Source organism: Hylobates moloch, unplaced genomic scaffold, assembly GCF_009828535.3.
Source record: "Hylobates moloch isolate HMO894 unplaced genomic scaffold, HMol_V3 SCAFFOLD_1, whole genome shotgun sequence".
NCBI lineage: Eukaryota > Metazoa > Chordata > Mammalia > Primates > Hylobatidae > Hylobates > Hylobates moloch.
In genome coordinates this window covers 205,697,109-205,713,418 of record NW_026652276.1, presented here as the reverse complement: position 1 = coordinate 205,713,418, position 16,310 = coordinate 205,697,109, and the positions used below count along the sequence as shown (strand labels likewise).

The following is a 16,310-nucleotide window of genomic DNA, read 5'->3' as shown; positions in this document are numbered from 1 at the left end:
TAACTTAACTTAAAATTTCCCCTCAAACTTTCTTCAGACAAGAAAAATGGTGAAAATTTGAACTAAAGACTCACGAGAAAGCTTGCTAATGGTTATAAATCTTCTAAGGAGGCACCAAGTTCTGGACAGACATATTTCTTTTTGATCCTTTTCTAAAGGAGAGGATTTACTTCTCATTCACCTTTGCTCCGATGGTTTAGTACTCTGGGATCCAAGCTGTATTAAGGTTTTAGGCTTTATCTCCTTCCTCCTTCCACCCCAGTCCTGCCACGGGGTTGTCAGAAACCACTGAGAGCAAAGCTAATTTTGTCATTCACTGCCCAGTGTTTCTGCTTTCACTTCAGAGTTGGGCTCTCTGCTCCTCAATTTTGAGCCAAATCAGCTAGGCAGGTAAAAAGATTTTCTGTTGGTATAGCTGGCACTCTTGTTTCAGTAGGAGGACCATGCTGGGTATCCAACTTGAGAGACGTTAAAGTGAAGCAGGCGGAAGTCTGCTTCTGAGAGAGGGCTTCCTGAGAGTGATGGTGAAAGTTACTGGAAGTAATGGGAGCAGAGAGGGTTTGTACCAAGGCTCCTGAATTCATGCAGGATGAAGCAGAAATCTATTCTTTGACAAACATGGAGGTATGATCAGAAACTAAGACAATGGCAATAAAGCGAAGGCTGGCTTGTGTCAAGGAAGCGTGATGTGTGTGTCTCAGAGAAAGAGTATCTTTTATAATGGAGAACAAAATGCTTCTCATCAGCAACAAGACTGAGAGCTCTGCTCTAGAATATATATATATATATATATAAAATGCATTTATATGGTTAAAATATCCTTTTATTAAAAGTTAACAAATGCCAATAATACTTACTAGATCAAATGATAATTTGAATGTTGTTTCTGAATTAAATGTTTTCTATTCCTTGGGAAAGAAAGAGAATTGCCAAAGCAAAACCAAAAACAAACAAAGAAAAAAACAGCAGTGGAATCTACTTATCATGGGAGGTAAAGTGGAATTACAGGAGTGCTTTATCCTTGGGGGAAAGAGGAGAGGGATAAAGTGGGTGGTTGAAATTATAAAGGAGAGAATGGGGACAATAAGGATAGGAGTATTAAAAGAAAAACTTCAGCCACATTCAATGTAAAGGAGTTTAATTGAGCAATGAACGATTCGTGAATCGAGAAGCCCCCAGAATCACCGCAGATTCAGAGAGACTCCAGGGGTCCCTCATGGCCAGAACAAATTTATAGGCAAAAAAAGTAAAGTGAGGTACAGAAATCTAAAGTGAGGTACAGAAACAGCTGGATTGGTTACAGCTTGGCGTTTGCCTTATTGAACACAGTTTGAACGCTCGGCAGTGTATAACTGGTTGAAATATGGCTGCTGGGATTGGCCAAGACTCAGTGATTATTACAGGGCATACTCTTAAGTTTTCAATCTTGTCTACGTATTCAGTTAGGTTGCAGTTCATCCACAAGGACGCAAATATAGAAGTATGGAGTCCTTCTCAGGCCATATTTAGTTTGGTTTAATAAGAGATAGAAATGGCAGATAATATAATGGGCAAAAAAGAGAAAGAATAAATGTCAGATTATGTAAAAGAGAAGAGAGACTAACAGAAAAATACACAATAAAGATGCTTGAAAAACTGAGAGATTACCTGAAGAAAAAACTAAATAGACCAAAGAAACATGTGGAGATGAGGACCAGAAAAGAAGAATATGGGTTCAAAGGAGAGATGAGAAATGGAAATCTTGAGAAAGGGAAGGAAGTGCAGTCAACAAATGTATGTCTGTGACTTTTGGATTAGTTGTGAGGCTGTAGATGTATGTCTCCAAACAACATGATTTCCAGTCTTTGTGGGCATATACTGATTATCCATCCACAGGGAACTTCAGTGTTTCTTTCTTAGTAGTATAGAACAAATCGAGTAAGAGAGGAAGAGTGACCTTCCCATAGGCAGTGAAATGAACTTTCATAAATATTTGCTTATAATTTATTAGTTTGTATAGGATTTGACTTCCTCCTTAAAATTATTTAAATAACTTAAAAATGAATCCCTTGAATGGCATGTTATTTCAATAAATACCTAAAGGAAAAAAATATTTTTCTTACATTCCCCTGGACTCTACAAACTGGTATTGTTTAGATTCCTGTATAGGCAGGCCCTGTGAGATTTTAGTCCAATTTGTGACATATAATTAAGAGAAACATTAAATCCATTTATTTGAAGGAAAATAAAATCCCTCACTGAAAATCTGATTCTTTCATGAATGCAAGGCTATGTACTTTAGAGTATTTTGAGATATACTCTAGGTTTGCAAATTTGCAAAACACAATCACTTAAAGGATTTCCCACATATGTTAGTTTTGAATGATGTTAACTTCATTCAAAATGTGTGATAATGGTTCCCTCAAAACTAACTTAGATTTAAGATGACAACATTAGCGCATATCTAACTCCCTCTATGCAGATTGCCATTAAAATGACAAAGTGGTTATTTAACAAAAATAAAAACAATTTTAAAGGAAAATAAACTCTTCACCAGTGCGGTTAAGTATGAAATAGTGACAGTCACTCTCCACAAACGTTGGGAGATTTCTACCCCATGTAGAGCAAGTAAAAGAGGAGCGAAAGAAGACCAAACCTAACCTGCCACCTCATAGCAAGTGTATCTGGGAATAAGTGGAGATCTCAATGTAACCCTTGGCGCTCACCATCTGGGGAGCTTGGACCTTATCTGGTGCCCAGGACACAATGATCATGGTGCATACTCCTGACTTACTGTTTTCAGGTCACACACACATACACACACACCCCTATCTTAGATAATTTTGGGCTGTCAGGCAAAACAAAGAAAATAGTATCTCCAAACAAAAAGTGTGCACCTCCTAATTTCCTCCAATTTATTGGATCTCTTAGCTGGTCATGATTTATCCCTTTTCCTCTTCCTTTGGACCCAAATGATGCAGAAAGGGATCTATACCAATGCCTGACAGACTCTGTTTCAAGCATAATTCTCCCTTTCTATGATGGTGTAAACAGAAATGAAAAAGTTCATTTTCAGAATTATAAAAATGCATTCCAGTTCACAACAAGAAAAGTATAAATATTTTTCTCTTAAAATGAATGCAACAAACAGGAGGAAATTTTAGAAAATGTTTTTTCCATTTTGTTTAATAAATATGTATCATAACTATAAGTAATATCCAAAATACTTTCAATAAAAGCAACCAAATGATATCTATTCAAAATCATCTAGGATATCTCTCTATAGTTCCCTCCCTCTTTATGCTTAAACCCACAGGGCAGCACTGGAATCAAAGGATGTGAGTTCAAGTCTTGGCTCTTCAAACTCTATCAGGTAAGTCTTCTCCAAAATGTTGTTTAGTACTTTCATCTTTAAAAATGAGAGAAAGTATTCTAAGTTATTATGTGCTTGGCAGTTAATATGAAAATTATATGCATTGACATAAAAATGCTTATCCCGTGGAAAATTCTAAATACATTTTACTCTTTTTTTCTTCTCTTTTCCTTCTTTCCACCTTCACCTTTTTGATTACTATTTTTTTCTTCTCCACCTCATAACTACGTTATATACATATATATTTACATATGTATATGTATAGAATTTTCTTACACCCATCCCATTCTCTATACTGAAGCCTTGTCATTTAAGTTAATCTCTGCCCAGATCTGACCAAATTCACTTGTCTTCGTTCTACTTACCCTCTTTTGACTCTCTGTTGTCTCTCACATCAAAAGCTAATATTTCTCCTTTTGGGGCTCTTTTCTTGTTGGCATTTTATATGCTATCCTGGCTCTGTTAACTCTAACTTCAGTTCCACACAAAATTCATTAACCAGTAGTGTACTCAAGAAATGGCAAAGCGGCCGGGCGCGGTTGCTCACGCCTGTAATCCCTGCACTTTGGGAGGCCGAGACGGGCGGATCACGAGGTCAGGATATCGAGACCATCCTGGCTAACACGGTGAAACCCCATCTCTACTAAAAATACAAAAAAATTAGCCCCGGGCGTAGTGGCGGGCGCCTGTAGTCCCAGTTACTCGGGAGGCTGAGGCAGGAGAATGGCGTGAACCCAGGAGGTGGAGCTTGCAGTGAGCCGAGATCGCGCCACTGCACTCCAGCCTGGGCGACAGAGCAAGACTCCGTCTAAAAAAAAAAAAAGGAAAAGAAATGTCAAAGCATTGTCAGAGAAATCATAGTTGTTAATAAATCATTTAGTCTGAAATATACAGGGTAGTGGTTAATACCATGGGGTCTGGAGCCAGACCTTAGCTGAAAATACAGCTCCACCACTTCCTGGCAGTGTGAGTTTGGTCAAGTTATTTAACTCTTTTGGCCTCAATTTGCTTAAATTTCCTTGAAGTCTTGAGGTTTAAAGGGGATAAGGAATGTAATGCAATCAGCACCGTGCCTAGTAGATAATAGTAGCCAACATTTGTGGAACACTCAATAAATGTTAATTCATATTAATCTGGGGATTTTCCAATTCAGTGTGCGAAATAAAGCACAGGTGAGGGACATTACTGAGAACTGCTTTAATTACTTTTTTTGTTTCTGTTTTCATCTCATTCTTTTTCATAACAACTCCTTTCTTTTATTTAAAACCTTGTAAATTTCCTAATAAATGTGAAAAGAACTTTCATGTTTGAGATTCAGAAACTGTAGTACTTCTTCAAATATTTATAAACAGAGAAAAATAATTCTGTCAGTATGGCCACTTGGATTGTATTAGTCTGTTCTCACACTGCTGTGAAGAAATACCTGAGACTGGGTAATTTATTAGGAAAAGAAATTGACTGACAGTTTTGCATGGCTAGGGAGGCCTCCGGAAACCTACAATCGTGGCAGAAGGCATCTCTTCAGAGGGTGGCAGGAGAGAGAATGAGGGCCAGGAGGGGAAATGTCAGACGCTTATAAAACCATCAGATCTCATGAAAGCTCCCTGACTATCACAAGAACAGCATGGGGGAAACCGCTCCCACGATTCAATTACCTCCCATGGGTCCCTCCCATAGCACGTGGGGATTATGGGATTACAATTCAAGATGAGATTTCGGTGGGGACACAAAGCCAAACCATATCATAGATATACTCATTTAAATTCTGAAGACATGCCTAAAAACTATTTACTAGAATGAATAACATAACATGTTGTAGATGAAGGTGACAGGAAAGGTTTTGAGTAAAAAAGTGTTTTTTTACTTCTAGCATTTTGAGTTTTCTATTTCATATTTGACCTGTTATCAACAAGTGAAAAGTATTAATCTGGCAAGTATTAATTAAAACTCAACTTCAATATTTCTATAGGTAAGTCAGATCTTTCTGTGGTTTGTGTAATTTTCATTGCAAGGCAAAAGATTTAAATTTGGCATTCATACTTCTGTCAAAATCCATTTTAAGTCATACATAAACATGTCATTTGCATGTTGATTAACTGCCACAATTTCCTCTGTAACAATCTCACTTTGGAAGTGCATATAAATCACAGCTGAACAGATTTCTATTAGTTCCAAAAGCACATACGAAGTAATTGTTGTTTTTCTGAAGAAAATCTGTAGTCAATGTGCAAATTATACATTTTGTTTATACAAGCAATCTAGAATGGATGTTTTAATTATGCATTTGTTTATATATAAAACTTGGACTTACAAACCAAGGATAGAAAAGATCTATCCAAACTAAAGTGCAAACTTCACGTGATCAAATTAAACAGTTTGGCTTCTGGAAGCAGTTAGCCTACTCAGGCAATCATATCCAGTAGCATTACCTTCTGCGAGGCAGGAGAGGGAGCTCTTCCCCACAGTATTCTGGACTAATCTTGCAGAAAAAAATCAGGTGCCAGAAGGCAGCCCAGTCAGAGAAAACACCCTACAAGTTCAAGCAGCATCTTGGCAATGCTATGTTTGGAGACCATGAGAAACATAGTTAGGTCCTTTCTTGAGTTTATGACGGTTTTCAGAGATTCCAAATAGTTCTGGAGGAAGACTAAAGTTACAGCATCCACTCAGAACTTCAAAAAAAAAAAAAAAAAAAAAAAGGAAGGCTTTCCATTTAGTAAGCCCATCCAAATGCACTCTCAGCCTACCATCTCAAGTCTGCTTAGGGACAAACTACACTAACCTGGAGAGCTCCTTTTGGACCAGCTTCCTCTGAGCAAGTCATTAAGGCTGCTGAGTTAGGAAAGCCTTTACTCCTGGGTAAGGTTCTAGGAGGTGGAAGATGCCACAGCTCTGAATATGTGGTGGACTTTTACTTTGGATTCTGGATCCCTTCCTTCACATATCTCTCGAGAGTTCTAAAATACAAAAAAAAAAAAAAAAAAAAAAAAAGGAATGATTTGGGCTATTTGTTTTCAGAATTCAACAATTAGAATTATGCGTTTTTTAAATTCAGCTTTAATTTGCACTACAATTGTTATGAGCCTCCCTTTTTTACTAAAAGCATTATGGATAGCATGGAAATATTTATTTTAGTAAACAATGATAGTTAGTGAGGTTGCATACTCCTCTTAAGACTGAGTAACTATTTACGTAGTGACTATGTTAATAACAGGTGGGTATATTTTTTTAAAGAACAATTTTCTGAGTTCTGTGTTTATGCACAGAAACTTTGAGGTGCTCATCTATCACAATCACTGTCATTAATGACAAAAGTAGAAGCATTATGCTATTGCTTTCAGAAAGTCAATGGACATTTCTTAGTTTCAGCAATGAGCTAAAAATAAAGTCAGGGTTGATATTGAGTTGTGATAAACAGTTCATATTAATTTTTCTCAGGAATAAATAAAAACAATCAGTAAACATAGGTTATCATGTTGAAATAATAACTTTTTTATTGTTTTTTGATTTTTTTTTTTTTTTTTGAGATGGAGTCTCGCTCTGTCACCTAGGCTGGAGTGCAGTGGCATGATCTCAGCTCACTGCAACCTCTACCTCCCTGGTTCAAACAATTCTCGTGCCTCAGCCTCCTGAGTAGCTGGGGCTACAGGCGCGTGCCACCATGCCTGGCTAATTTTTTATATGTTTAGTAGAGACAGAGTTTTACCGTGTTAGCCAGGATGGTCTTGATCTCCTGACCTCATGATCTGCCCACCTCGGCCTCCCAAAGTGCTGAGATTACAGGTGGGAGCCACCGCGCCCAGCCAATGATGGTATGTTTTAATAGATTTCTAACATTCACAAATTAATTGAAGAGGGCATGTACGTTTTGAGGGAAAAGTAAGAAAAATGAAAGCATATATTGATAGATAGATAGATGATAGATAGATAGATAGATAGATAGATAGATAGATAGATGATAGATAGATAGATAGAGATACATACACACATGACCAGATAAGGCAGTATGGTGAAATAGAAAGTAAAGGATAAGAAATGGGGAAGAAAAATAGTTTATGAGTGATAGGCCAGTAAAAATCCTCTTCCATTTTTCTCATGGCAAAGTTCCTTCCTGGTTTCTTGAATTAAAAGGAAGAAAATTGTTACGTGAGAAATATTTCTGTCACATGGAAATACATTTTGTTTTATTTCCATATTGAATGAGGAACATGAATTCCTTCAGTCAGAATGTCAAAGATAATTTTTTCAGAAACTAATATATACATTTTATTAAGCAATTTTTTCCAGAATGTTTTCAAGGTTAGCATGCTGCCATTTTGCCTTGTCTGCTCAGCTCCAGACAACTGGGTGATTTATTTCCTGAGTCCAGGGATGTGTCTTTCATGGCTTCCTCCTTCTCCGCCTTTTTGGCCTCTTCTTCCCTCTACCATCATCTCCATCTCTCCCTAAGTCAACACTCTTCTTCCTGCCTCAATTGCCTCTTGATTCGCTTACTTCCTCTATCATTGTTCTCCATGTGTTTCTTGGCTTTTTCTCTCTGCCATTCATGTTCTATATTTTTCTCTCTCACTTTCCCTTTTTCCTTTTTTCTTCCTGCATTGTGAGCAATATAAAGTAGACCTGTGAGTTTTAAAATATTTGGTATGTAAATTAATAAAATTCTGTGGTTTCCTTCTAATTTCAAAGTAGGGTGATTTTAATTTAAAAACAACAGTCAAACTGAGGCAGGATAAGTAAGATTAGGGAGCTGTATTAGTTCATTTTCACACAGCTATAAAGAACTACCTGAGACTGGGTAATTGATGAAGAAAAGAGGTTTATTGACTTATAGTTCTGCAGGCTGTCCAGGAAGCCTGGCTGGGAGGCCTCAGGAAACTTACAATCATGGCTGAAGGCGAAGGGGAAGCAAGTAGGTCTTATCGTGGAGGAGCAGAACAGAAAGAGAGAAGGGGGAAGTGCCACACACTTTTAAACAACCTGATCTCATGAGAACTCACTCACTATCACGAGAACAGCAAGGGGGAAGTCGGCCCCCATGATTCAATCACCTCCCACCATGCCCCTCCTCTGATACGTGGGGATTATAATTTGAGATGAGATTTGGTTGGGGCCACAGAGCCAAATCATATCAGGGGCCATACTGACTTGTCCCCTTGTGTGAAGCCCCACGGGCCCCTCCACAGACAGCTCTACATCCTTTGCATCCTGGTGTGCATCAGCACCTCTTTTGCAAGGTAAGCAGTCCTACAGGATACCAGCAGACCACCAACCAGTTGGTTACAAGTTCCTGACATCCAGTGTGGCCTGGGAAAGAGAACAAAAGTTTTTTATTCCTGATGGAGTTTCTCCATTCTCCAACCAATCAGCACCAAGAGCCCAAGAAGCTATTAGGTACAAATTCCTGCCTTGGGGGTAGGGAAGGGGGAGGAGAAAGGAAAGGGGATGGCCAAGGGCTTCTCTGGTGTCCTGCATATGCAGCTAGAATCAAGGTTTAGCTTTTAGTAAACTTTTCCTCATTTTAATAATAGAAAAAGCACCCCTGGGTGTAGATTTTATATGCTAATGATACACATGATTTGTGTTAGGGCATGATACATGCGATGTGTGTTACAGGTAAGCACATGCTTCAGCTGCAGGTCTGCCTTTGCGTATTTGACCTTCCCAGGTCGTATTTTATGAAAATATATGTACAGCTCCCATAAAAGGAATTCCTTTGAGGCACTAGCTGCTGTCTCCCTCTGAGTGGCTTGCTCTGCCTCTCAGAGTGTACTTTTGCTTTGCAATAAATAAACTGTGCTTACTCTTACTTTAGGCTCGCTCTCAAGTTCTTTTGTGCGGTGAAGTCAAGAATCTGTACCTGCTCACCAGCAACAAAACCACAGTGAAGTAAGGATATGTGTGATGTGTGTGTGTGCATGACCACACGTGTGTGCGTGCATGGTGTACAGGTGTGTTGTTAATGTTGCTTAGAATATTCTCCTCCTTCACCATCTGACAGTCTCTGGTTCCTCTGGTTCATCCTTCAGAGTTTAGTTCAAATTTCCTTGAAAGTCATTTCTGTATGCTCCCCTACTCCCAATTTAAATTATACCTTTCTACTATACACTCCCTTAATAATGACCATTTCTCTAGTTTGTTATATGCCATAGTTGTGCTTCAGACCTTATAAACATTATCTCATTTTGACAACAACTCTTAAAGTATGTCTCATCACCATTAATTTACAGATGAGGACCCATGGCTCAGAGAGTCCAAGGAATTTGTCTCAAGTACTCTGGGCAAATACTCTCCTGCCTCTAGGCCTTAGTGCTTGCTGTTTCCTCTGCCTGAAATGCTCTGACTCCAGATCTTGGCATGGTTGGCTTCTTATTTCTAGTCATCTTTCTACTCAAAAGTTACCTCTTTGGAGAAGCCTTCCTTGATTATCCAATCTAAATAATTCTATATCATATCTGCCTGTTTTATTTTTTCTTTACTTTCTGAAAGTAACTTGTCTGTTTACTTGTGATGGTTAATATTGAGTATCAACTTGATTGGATTGAAAGATGCAAAGTATTGATCCTGGGTGTGTCTGTGAGGGTGTTGCCAAAGGAGATTAACATTTGAGTTAGTGGACTGGGAGAGGCCGACCCACCCTCAAATTGGGAGGGCACCAGCTAATCAGCTGCCAGCGTGGCTAGAATAAAGCAGGCAGAAGTTGAAAGGACTTGACTTGCTGAGTCTTCCAGCCTTCATCTTTCTCCTGTGCTGGATGCTTCCTGCCCTTGAACATCAGACTTCAAGTTCTTTAGCTTTTGGACTCTTGGACTTACACCAGTGGTTTGCCAGGGGCTCTTGGGCCTTTGGCCTCAGACTGAAGGCTGCACTGTCAGCTTCCCTATTTTTGAGATTTTGGGACTCAAACTGGCTTACTTGCTCCTCAGCTTGCAGAGGGCCTATTGTGGGACTTTACCTTGTGATTGTGTGAGTAAATATTCCTTAATAAACTCCTCTTCATATATACATATATCCTATTAGTTCTGTCTCTCTAGAGAACTCTGACTAATACAATTGTTGACTTATATATTGCTCATCTATTTCACTAGTTTTAAACAAGTATAAGAGGAAGGAGCTGGTCAACCTCCTTCTCCACTGTACCCTCAGCTCCTGAAACAGTGTCTGGGGTTATCACAGATGCTCAGAAAGTATATAATGAATAAAGAAGTGAATGAATAAATAAATAGAGAAATCTTGGACCTGGCCCTGTGACTTTTCTACTTCATATTCTTTCCACCTCATCTTAATAGTGTGTGTATCATTTAAGATTGTTTACACTGAAATACCCATCTCCTTAAAAAGTTATGCTAATACTAATTGTATTATGTCAGGGTTCTCTAGAGAAACAGAACCAATAGGCTGTGTATCTGTGTGTGTGTGCATGTGTGTGTAGAAAGAGAAATTTACTTTGAAAAACTGGCTCACTAAATCATAGAGGCTGGCAAGTTCAAAACCTGCAGCAGGTGGCCAACAGGCAGGAGGTCTAGGGAAGAGCTGGTATTGTAGTTGAAATCTAAAGGCAGTCTGCTGGCAGAATCCTCTCTTGCTTGGGAAGGGCAGTCTTTTGTTCTATTTAGACCTTCAACTGATTGGATGGGGCCCACCCACAGATGGCAATCTGCTTTGATCAAAGTCTACCAATTTAAATTTCAGTCTCATCCAAAACACCCTCACAGAAACATCACTTATGTTCCTCAAATAACAAAACTACAATTTTTTCACCTTAATGAAGTAATGAAATAATTTAAATCAATAGGCATTTTAAAATTTTAAAATTTAAGTATTGATTAAGTGGCAGTGACACACAGGGCTCTGCTGGACGCTGGCCTTAAATAGGTGAATGAAATAGGCACACTTCCTGTTTTCATAGAGCTTATTTGATGGTAAAATAAACATGTCCATATTATCATATATGATTTTCTTGTGTAACATCAAAAGAAACAACCTAAATTTTCTCCCCACTGTGTCACGATTACACATTTATAGAATTGGTTTTTGTTTCTCTTCATCCCGTAAGTGTGTCTTCAGCGTTTTGCCCTTTCCTAACAGTTTCATATGCAAAGGGCATAGTTGTGTTTATTAGAACCTCATTATTATTGCTGGTTAATTTGGATGAGTGACTGTTATACTTAGGGCTTCAGTGCCTTTATAAAATGAGTGTAATACTTTCTATATTGTCACAATGGGATGGGAATGCAGTCAACAGAAAGATATGATTTTAATGGCAAATGGTTAGGAAACTTAGGCAGAAAAAACAGAGAACAGACACATAAAACAGGAGTTAGCACAGTGAGGTTTCAGAGGCAGCTGTGACTTCTCATATGACCTTAGCATTGCAGTGAAATTATGTAGCTTCAGATGATACTGCCTAAATGGAGCAAGAACACCATCAGGTAGGAGAAGCTTCCTTTGTTGGCCTTTCTCTGGTTGTTGTTTTTTTTTTTCTAGTTTTTTTTTTTTTTTTTTTCCCTCATGGTATCAGCTAGGCTGTTCTGGAAATTCTGGCTACATGCCTGCTTCCTCACTAGGTGCAAATAACTACTGCAAAACAAAATTAGCACCTTCTCGAGTGTTTACATAGAGGTGGGATGAAGTGAGGTTCTATTACTCACACTCAGGCTTCGGCAGGTCTGGGCTTCAAGCTCTGTGAGTTCCCCTCCTGCAAACAACTAACTCACAAAGATAATATGAAATGTTGGAAACCCTAGCACATAACATGCACTCAATCAGTTAAAAACTGGAATGTTATGACATGTATAATTTTGTCCCTAATTCTATAGGTATATTACTATATTACCAGATTGACTTGAAATGATAATATTTTATGAGTTGATTTCTTTTTATTACCAAAGTCTCTCATAACAGCAAGTTATTGTTATTGTCATTCTATATGTTATTACTCAGTGCATTATTCAGCATGCCATACCCAGAATATATTCAGAATTTTTATATTTCTAACCTCTTGTGCATTTACTATTCCTAAGTTACCTGGAAAAAAGGGGGACACTATTCTTCTTTGCATGTAACTAATACTGGTGGGTACAGAATATTTTACTCATTATATTGATCAGGAACAAGAGTGTAATGTACATGCTTAAAGGTGATTCAAATATTTAATTGGTTTTAGTAGGAAGGCGGTTTTCCTTGATTCTCTTCATGTTAAGAATAGCAAATTATACTATCTCTGAATACAAATTGTACATTTTAAAAAGCCATTCAGTTGCATTGTGTTACATAAAAAAATGCAAAACTTGTGAGTGTTTTTTTATGTAGACTTATTTGTACTTTCCACACTCTAGATGTAAAACCACTTCATATTCAACCCCAGTTACTCTTACCATGTGCAGAAACTGTTAACAGGATAGCTGTCTGTTGGTGAAATTAAGAGATGATTAAATAAAGAATAAAACCAAATCTGATCATGTCATGTCTCTCAAACAGCATGACACCCCCACAAGCAGACACACACATGCAGAAACATGCCCTTTAAATGCTTCATTGACTTTCTCTCTCAGGGTAGAGACAGAACTCTGTATCATGCCTCTGAGGCCCTTTAGGATGCGGATCCCCCATGTCTTCAGCCCCATTCATGCCACAGTGCCTTGGCACTCTCTGTGTTAGCCACAATGACCTTCATTCAGCCCCCTCAATGATCATACCCTTTCCTGCCACCATGCCTTAGGACATGGGTGTTTCCTCTGCTCACAATAACTTTTCCCCTCCCTGCTTAGTTAATATCTAAGGGTCCTTCGGAACTTCTTTATAGAAGTTGTTTTCAATTTCTGGTTTAGTTAAAATACTCCAATCATAGATTCTAGGCACCACATATCTCTCCTTCAAATCTGTGGCCACTGCAATTCCTCATGTGCTTATAGGAACTTTTAATTACTATGCCTGCCTCCCCATCCTCATTAAACTATGTGGGCTCCGCAGGATGGAGATACAGTCCTTGTTGGTTTCTGCTCATCATTGCATTCCCCAGTGCCTAGCACTGTGCCTTGTAGTAGTAGAAATTGACAAATATTTGTATCAAAAAAATGAAAAATGAGCATGAGCTGTGTGTGAATGAAATCATTGTAATGTTGGCCAAGTTTCCACAATATATATTTGTGCAGTTGAACTATCAGAAGACATAATACATGGTTTAATTTATCTGTTTGAAATATTGAAATCAAAAGATTTTTGTGAATGAAGTGCTAATAGTTTCTGCCCTTGCTTTGAATTCCTTAGGGCAGCTACTAATTTGCCAAATGCCTTTTATGAAAATGTTTGCATTTTCTTTTATTTTTATTTGTTTTCTTGTCATCCTTAGGGAGCAGAATGCCTGTCTGACTCACCCTGACAGATGAGCTATGGCAGGTCTGCTGTTGTAGAAAATTCTCCACCCCAGAGGCTTTATCTCTCCTGCAGGGAAGGCTCATGAGCAAATGCTGTCATTAGCAACCATGCATTGTTGAAGACATATAGTGAGAAAATATGTCAGGCATTGTTTCAATGTACCAATTTTAGTAGAAAATCCTGAAGAATTTTTGAGATATTAACTGTAGATTAAAACCACCTTTAACCTAAATCCTGAGAATTTCCCTTGGTGTTTTGATTTTCTTTTTGTCTTTCTTAGCCATCTTTTAAAAATTAAATCATTTGCTTTCATTTTCCTGGGAAACATTCTTTTATCTGAGGATTTTTCTAAGCTGTACCATTAGATTTCACTTCCCTTTTTACATAGTCTATTTCATACCTATTGGTTTAAAATTATCAAAAGAGCCAGGCGGGTGTAGTGGCTCCTGCCTGTAATCCAAGCACTTTGGGAGGCTGAGGCGGGTGGATTGCCTGAGCTCAGGAGTTCGAGACCAGCCTGGGCAACATGGTGAAACCCTGTCTCTACCAAAATACAAAAACTTAGATGGGCGTGGCAGCATGCACCTGTAATCCCAGCTACTCAGGAGGCTGAGGCAGGTGAACTGCTTGAACCCGGGAGGCAGAGGTTGCAGCAAGCCAAGATTGCACCACTGCACTCCAGCCTAGGTGACAGAGCAAGACTCTGTGTCAAAAATAAAAAAAATAAAAAATAAAATCATCAAAATAAATATTTCCTAGAGCTAGGACAATAGACATATCAAGCTTCCTTATAGAATAGCTCTATTTTTGTAAATATGCAAGTATACCTCACTATTTTTTGCATAACAGATAGCAGGTAAATATTTGCTAAATTAGTAAGTGCTTAAATAGTTATATGTATGTATACTTCTTTTCCCCACAAACCATTATGGGAAATAGTAACACTTTACATAATTTGGTGAAGACATTGTGTTGTTGTTGTTTTATAAAATTTTCTAAAGCTATAAACCAGAGTAATAATCCTAGACTCTGCATGGGGCCACAAACCTGGGTGAATGTATAGACTTGACCAAAAAAGGAATTCCCTATACAAATAACAGTGCTTAGAATAATAGTCAGGATTAAAGGCTGATCTGTTATGGGAACTTCTAAGATAATTGTTTTTGGACTGTTTTCTTTCAGGTTTTAAGTTCAAAGGGTATCTATGTATGGTTGATTGTAAAATAAATTTTGGCAGGAAAGGGTTTGAAATTCAAGTATAAGAGATAGTAGGAAAGGGGCCACAGGATGATTAACACCCAGGCTTGTAAAATAGTTGTAATTGGAATTCTCTTATCTAACTTAATTAGAATCTGTATTTGGTTACAGAATTAAAAAGCAGTGAAAGTAAGGAATCATTGAAAAGTTAATATATACCTTAAATACTTATTTTAATCTAAAATATATAAATGTTCATTTATTCACTAAGCTTTTCAGATGAGGCCAATAACATGAATTATATTTCCTGAATGAATGTCCTTACCTTCTTTTTTGCATAAACCACACACCTATAACATATCATTTACATTTCCAGTTTGAGTTTCATTAAAGTTGAGAACTTAACACTTAATAAAGCAATCTAAAAGCATAAGCATTTTTAACTTTTTATCATAATATTTTATAGTTTTCTTACATCTAACAACACTTTAATAATCAAATCTTTCTGAAACGTTTAAAGAAATGACTCTATTTTCATAATCACATCTCATCACTTTGTAATATAATGTTAATTAATTTGCATAATTATCATGACAAGTACAAGTGACTTTCACAGGTAAAGAAGCAGACACAACTGATTTTGACTCTGGTAAGCAACACCACTCAAGGAGAGGGTTGGAAGCAGAAGTGCCTGAGTGTCCTATGGAGTAGCCTGTCAGTGACTGGGCAGCCCTTTGGCAGTCCATGTGTTATGCGTGGAAGGAAGAGCATTAATGAATCCAATAGTTTGGTTAATTCTAACTGAAGAGTATTCTTTTAAAATTTACATGTCCCTTATTTTAAGAATAACATGTTTATTATAAGAAATTGAAAATAAAACACATACATACACACACACACAATGCACCACCTGGAAAATCACTATAAATATTTAATCATTCTATTTCCATAATGCTCTCTTATGCAAGGACCACTTACAACACAATAGTTTTTAAACACAGTCCCTGTTTTTAGCTAATACTGCATATATCACATAAAAATAGGACAATATGCCCTTATAATGAGTTATTCTTGTTATAACTCATGATTATTAGTACCAGTGTTGGACCTATAGCTAGAGTTTCCAGATTTCCTTCTGTTGCATAAACCCTCTGTACAAAAGAGAGATTTTTTGTATAAACAATGTAAAGAATGTGAATCACTAATATGGAAATTATGTGAATGTGAAAAATATTTATTATGTTTTGGAATATAATATTATTTAACAGTGCCTTAGCCATTTTCAAATGAGGATATATGACTACAAAAAGAATAGAGATGTCCCTAACTCTTCCAGGTAATTAATGAAAGAGTCAGGATTAGAACCCAGGCCTTTTCTCAATATTGT

At 37.6% G+C, this 16,310-nt stretch overlaps 1 long non-coding RNA gene across 1 annotated transcript; it reads left to right on the top strand.

The window, feature by feature from the left end:
* The first annotated feature begins 357 nt into the window (after nucleotides 1–357).
* On the top strand, nucleotides 358–13,971 carry LINC03043 (long intergenic non-protein coding RNA 3043). The gene is made up of 4 exons (XR_009212554.1): nucleotides 358–624; nucleotides 3,296–3,352; nucleotides 9,165–9,238; nucleotides 13,701–13,971. It is a non-coding gene; the product is annotated as a long intergenic non-protein coding RNA 3043 (long non-coding RNA).
* Nucleotides 13,972–16,310: the final 2,339 nt, after the last annotated feature.